This window comes from Orycteropus afer, unplaced genomic scaffold (assembly GCF_000298275.1).
Source record: "Orycteropus afer afer isolate SDZICR_OR568_19922 unplaced genomic scaffold, OryAfe1.0 scaffold00341, whole genome shotgun sequence".
Classification (NCBI taxonomy): domain Eukaryota; kingdom Metazoa; phylum Chordata; class Mammalia; order Tubulidentata; family Orycteropodidae; genus Orycteropus; species Orycteropus afer.
In genome coordinates this window covers 1,309,598-1,316,187 of record NW_006921928.1, presented here as the reverse complement: position 1 = coordinate 1,316,187, position 6,590 = coordinate 1,309,598, and positions in this window count along the sequence as shown.

The following is a 6,590-nucleotide window of genomic DNA, read 5'->3' as shown; positions in this document are numbered from 1 at the left end:
GGTAGAAATCGAACTCTTTTTTTCTAACTCCTAATCTAATCCCCTCTCTACAAACCAGAAGAGATGGGCCTTGAGAGCATCTCATGATAAATACTCTTGTTTGAGAGTCAATGCCACTAGTCTGGGTTCCAGCCAGTAAAAACAGGGCGGATAGTTGTTGTCAGGGAAACCTGGTTCCTGGGGGAGGATGCGCCGTTGCTGGTTATGGGCTAACAGTGGTCGTGTACATTTTCATTCTCAGTGAGTGTAACTTCCATGACTGATGGTCATAGGTAGAATTGCTTGGGCTTTAGATTTGTGGACCTGATGCCCATAAACCACATTTTCATATAGAATACATGTCTGAGGAGAAGCAGGCATGTTTTAATCTCATGAGTTACGGCCCTGCCTCCCTCTAAAACCTCTGAGCCAGCCTCCGATGAGTGAAGAGGTTGCTGTGGCAAGGGAAAAACCCACCCAATGCTTCACAGCTTCCCTTCCTGGCTCCCTCGTCAGAGACCTGCATTTATTTGCTCTGTAGGAGGGGAGGATGTTCTAATCGGTTTTTAAGGGTCCTTGCTGCCTCAGAGTGGGAAGAACAGAAGAACATGTGCACATGCACTTTTGGTCTCTCAGTCATGATTCCCAATAACTGTTGACAGCTGAGTGGTTCAGCAATGGATTTGTTTACAAAGGATGGTAGTGGTGGTGTGTGTGTGCACATGTATGTTTCTTCACAACAAAGTCAGCTCTGCTTACCAGGTCTTTGTAATGCTGGGTTACTTTGGGGTTGGCTAAGTAGGAGGAAAGAAGATGTGCTTGCTGGAAAGCTTCCAGAAGAATGAAACTTGCCATTGATGAACAGACCTGTTGGCCAACAAAGCACACAAATTACAAGCAAGCCTTGTGCCAGGAAGGAGTTCTTTTGTAGGTGATGACAGGAGATTTGAAGTTGTTGCAGGTGTATTTGAACTATGGTTTTGGCTATATATATATATAATATACTGTGGATTGTCAAAAGAATGAACAATCAGTTTTAGAAGGAATACAACCAGAAGGTTCCTTAGAAGTGAGGATGTCAAGACTTTGACTTGCTTACTTTGGATGTGTCATTACAAAAGACCAATTACTAGAAAAGGACATCATACTTGGTAAAGCAGAAGGTCAATACAAATGAGGGAAACCCTCCACGAGATGGATTGACACAATAGCCTCAACCATGGACTCTAACATACTAACGATCATGAAGATGGTGCTGGGCCAGGCAGTGTTTTGTTCTGTTATTTAAGGCACTTGACTGCTAACCAGAAGGCTGGCGGTTCAAACCCACCAGCCACTCCTCGGAAGGAAGATGGGGCAATCTACTTCTGTAGTGATACTGCCTGGGAAACCCAAGGAGGGGTCGCTATGAGTCGGTCCGACTAGCTGGCACATAATAACAACAACAACAATGTACATAACAATGCCATAAGTGAGAGCCATCTCCATGGCAACTAATAACAGCAGGTGCAAACCCGGGCAGGTGCTGCTTTGAGAGAGGTGGCTGGTAGGTCCAGAACTGGGTGTGAACAAAATGGAGCTGAGACAGATACATGCAGTCTGAGGCTCATGGGTACTTGAATGAGGATTGGTCCAGATGTTAGAAGACATGATGCAGGAAGACAGGAGAAGCTCAGGGCAGAGCAGTGCAGGGCAGAGCCAGGCTTGGACATGGGCAGGGGATCAAACAGCTGGTGTTGAAAGACACAGTGAGTCGGCAACTGGGGCTCAGGTGCAGCTTTACCTAAAAGGTAGCACTGAGCCAGGCAGAGAGTCCTGGGAGGAGTTTGAGCTCCCTGGAAGGGTTTTTGTTGTAGTTGTTGGGAGAAGTGTTCTGACTGTGTAACTCTGATAGTCCACAAAGCCTTAATCCTGAAATGATCTCATTCTTCACTTGATTTCCAGGTTTTCTCATCTCTCTAGCCACTCCTCCTTAGTCTCCTTTGCTGCTTCCTTCTCATTTCCTTGAGCTTTAACCTTCGCAGTGCTCTTGAACTCATTCTGAACTTCTATTCTCTGCCTACATCCTTCCTCTAGGCTGAGAATAACCACGTCTACACTGAAGACTGCCAAATTCATAGCTGCAATGCAGACCTGTCCCCTGTTGCCACCGGACATTTCCACTTGGACACTCAACAGTATCTCAAACTCAGCCACATTAGCCATTACTTCTGTTCCTCCCAGTCTTCTGTAGCTCAGTATTAGCAGCTCCATACTTGCCATTGCTCAGGCTAAAAGCCTTAGGTGCATCCTTGACTGCCCCCCCTTCCCATCCATTTTTACAATAAATGCTATCAGCAATACCTTAAAACATAGATGTAGAATCTGTCTCCTTTGTACCCTTTCCACTGCTGCTGCCCTGGTCCTGCCACCATCTGTTCTTGCCTGCATTACTACAGTAGCCTCCCTATTCACAGACTGGCTTCCATCTTTGTTCCCTTTGATCTTGTTCTTAACTCAGAAGCTTATATCCTTTTAGAATATATGTCAGACCATGTCACTCACTATCTTCCAATGGTCCATCTATCCCAAGTAAGGCCGAAGGCATCACAATGATCTGCAGAGCTGCACACGATCTGCCCCTCATTCTTCTCACTCATAGGCTGTCACTTCCTACCACTCTCTCCATTGCTCTCTCTGCTCTGGCCATGCTGGTGTCTTTGCCAGCAGACCAGGCACCTATCCATCTGAGGACCTTTGCCCTCGAGGTTCCCTTTGTTTGCAACACTCTTCCCCCAGAGATCCATATTGCTTGTTCTCTCATCTCATCTCCTTCAGATCTTGACCCAAAAGGCACTTTTTCAGTGACACCTTCCCCTAGTCAAAATTGCAACCCTACCACTCTCCCCAACTCTCCTTAGTCCCCTTCTCTGATTTATTTTTATCCATAACAGTTTTCAGACTTGCTATCCATTTTACTCCTTCGCTAGTATATGAGCTCCATGATGGCAGGAATTTGGACTGTTTGGTTCACCATTCAATCCTTAATACCTTGTTGTTGTTGTTGTTATGTGCCGTCGAGTCGGCCCCGACTCATAGCGACCCCTCCTTGGGTTTCCGAGGCAGTTATCACTACAGAAGTAGGATTGCCCAACCTTCCTTCCGAGGAGTGGCTGGTGGGTTTGAACCGCCAGCCGTCTGGTTAGCAGGCAAGTGTCTTAGCCACTATGCTACCAGAGCTCTGATGCAAAGTAAAGTGCTCAAAGACGTGTTGGACAACTACATTTATTGCCTTGAGTATTGATTTTTGCTGTTAGTAACCAGTATATTTTTCCTCTTTTCTCCTCCCTCATTCCTTCTTTTCTTCCTCCCTCCCTTTTTTCCCTCACTCTCTTGCCCTCCCCTCCCCCTCCTCCTCTCGCTATGAATGGGAATAGCAGTGAGGTTTTTTTTTTAAAAAAAAAATACCTTCACTTAAGGCACTCTGGTGGCTGGTGGCTGCTAACCAGAAGGCTGACGGTTCAAACCCACCAGGTTCTCCGAAGGAGGAAGATGAGGCAATCTACTTCCATAAAGATTTACAGTCTTGGAAACCCAATGGGGATTGCTATGAGTCAGAATCGACTTGATGATAATGCATTTGGTTTTTTTTTGCTTATACCTTCAATTTCTATAGTGTTTTACAATTTTTAACACCTTCTTCCACACATTATGCAGTTTTGTCTTCATAACAAGCCTCTGAGGTCAACTGAGCAAGTTCTTCCATCTTCCTGTGATTGAGAGGTCAGCCTTGGGCAAAGAGAAATAGAACAGGTGCTATAGACATCCCACACCTTATTCTGTCTGCTCAGGTGTAGGGTTGTTCACCGGTAGCTGTGGCAGACAGTTTCCAGTACACTGAAAGCTTTCTAACCTCGAGTGCCTGAGGCTCCCTGCTTCCCTGCCTTGGCCATGCTCAGTGAAGCACAAGTACAACCTAGAAGTGCAGAGGAGTTAACGTCCCCAGGGCAACCCTCAGCCATGGGAGATGGGAGCTGGTGGATAAATCCCCCAGCCTCTCTGTCCTCTGGTGGGATGATTCTAAGACATGTTCCACATGGTTGCTGGGAAGTTCTCTGGAGGACTGAGTCTTAGTTTCCCTTTTTCTTAGTTTCCCTCCCTTCCCTGTCTCACTTTTCTGCTCCCTCTCTACACTTCCTGGGTCCACCTCTCAATCAAACCACCTGTGTCCAAGTCCTTTCTCAGAGTTGGCTTCATTGTTTATCTGAAATTCAAATGTAACTGGCCATTCTGTATTCTATCTGGCAACCTTACACCTGAACCTTGGTTACTAATAAAGATGAACTAATTAGGAAACTGGAAATAATTACGGAGGCCTGGATTATTTGTAACTCTGGGCTGGATAGGTGGATCTGTGAATCTTTAACCTTTAAAGGCATTTAACACACGTAGTCTGGGAATAGTTTTCATCCCGTGATCCCTTTAGGTAGCTCATATCGCCAACTGTGTGAGGACTAGTGGAAGAGAAACACTACCTGAAGAGTTTAAGGGGAGGACGATCCCAGAGTTTGTCCCTTGAGGAGAAAACCCTATTGGCATTCGAGGTAGTGATCATAGCAAGTTTTTTGGGTGACAGCAGTAGGAATAGCAGCAGCAGCCTAGTTAGTGCAGGCCTTCAATCTGGGGCATGAAGAAACCAATAGCCAGAAATTGAAAGTTTTGGTTACCCTTCTTTCCTTGGCTACTATTTGCAAGGCAACAATGAAATTGTGCTGCAGGGGAGAGTAAAGGTCCTTGGGGGCCTAGTCACCCTGCTGCTGGTCACTTCCCCAGCAGGGACCTGGCTGGCCAAAAGCCTGGAAGCTTCCTGAATGCTAAGCCAGGGGCCTGACCAGGGCGGATCCAGACCTTCCTGCATATGGTCTCTATGCCTTATCCTGATCTAACCACTTCACAAGTATCAGTAATAATAATAATAATAATAATAATAATAAGTTACTATTGAGTAGATTCTCATTTATGGCAACGCTGTGTGTGTCAGAGTAGAACTGTGCGCCAAAGGGCTTTCAATGGCTTATATTTTGGAAGTAGATCACCAGAACCTTCTTCTGAGGCACTTCTGAGTGGACTGCAACCTCCAACCTTTTGGTGAGCAGCCAAGCACATTAACCATTAATACCTCACAGGTATTGTTGTTGCTGCTGTTAGGTGCTGTCGAGTCTACTCTGACTCATGGCAACTTTATGCACAACAGAACAAAACACAGTGATCACTGTGCTTGAGCTCATCCTAAGGCATTTGGCTGCTAACCAGAAGGCTGGTGGTTCAAACCCACCAGCTACTCCTCGGAAGGAAGATGAGACAATCTACTTCTGTAGTGATACTGCCTTGGAAACCCAAGGAGGGGTTGTTATGAGTCGGATCTGACTTGACAGCAATGGTTTTTTTTTTTTTTTTTTTTTGGTGTCAGTAATCATAGGTATCAGCCTATTTAACAGACTAACAACTGGAAGAGGTAGATACTATTATAAACCCCATTTTACAGATGAGGAAACTGAGGCACACTAAGGCACAGTGAAAAGGTGGAAGATCTACTATGTAGACCCAGGCAGTGAGGCCTCCCTCTCAGTCACTATAACCCATTCAGGATTGTTCCTAGAATCATGAAATAGTGTGTATAAAGGCCGTATACTTACTTGTGTTAGCATTACCATCATCCTTATCTTTCTACTCATGTGCCTTAAAAGGAACCATCACAGGAGTGGTGCTGAGTGCAGTGAGAAGGCTGCTCTGGCTTCTCCCTGAGGACACTTGGGCCACCCAGGTAGGTTCTTCAATCCTCAGTTCCCTAGCCACAACTGCAGCCACCTCCATCCTCCAAACCTGCAGGCCAAGAGTGTGCCACAAGTCCAGAATGAGCTTCCGGTTCCCTGGAAAACCACCCTGCAGAAGAAGAGGCAAGAGAATCAAAAGCTGCAGGGAGAGTAAATCAAACAGACCAGGCCAGGGGAAAATAACAGGGCTTTGAACTGGTTCAGCCTGGTTCAGTCATGGCTGACAAAATGACACCAGAATGGACCTTAATTTTTAAAATGTATGTGAACTGGAGCACAAACCAAAATGGAAAAAATTGCAGGTTGAAGTCCTGCCGGAAACTTAATCTCCCTCTTAGAAAACAAGGGCATTGTGCATGTTGCATAGCAACCAAACCTCTTGATTGGCTGAGTCAAAGACAACGGTGCCCAGCTCAAAGATGGTTTGAATGTGTGTCACTCTCCACAGTCCTGGCCATAATCCAATGTCATGCAGCAGGCTCCTGAAAGGGTTCACTATGCCTCTTCTGACTCTCTCATTCCAAGGCTTTGACCTGTAATTTCTCCCATTCCTATTAGCATTCTGGATCACTCAAATTTTAGAAATTCAGGTCTGTTCTGGTTTCGTTTCATTGGTCATGTCTGACCTGGTTCAAACTAATTTGAAGCCCTGGAAAATACAGGTAGACCTTGACTTACAACTATTTGACTTATAACTTATAATCAGACTGGTTTTTTTTTTTTTTTTTTTTTTTTTAGTACATCCTGCCTAAGGCATTTGACTGCTAACCAGAAGGCTGGTGGTTCAAACCCACCAGC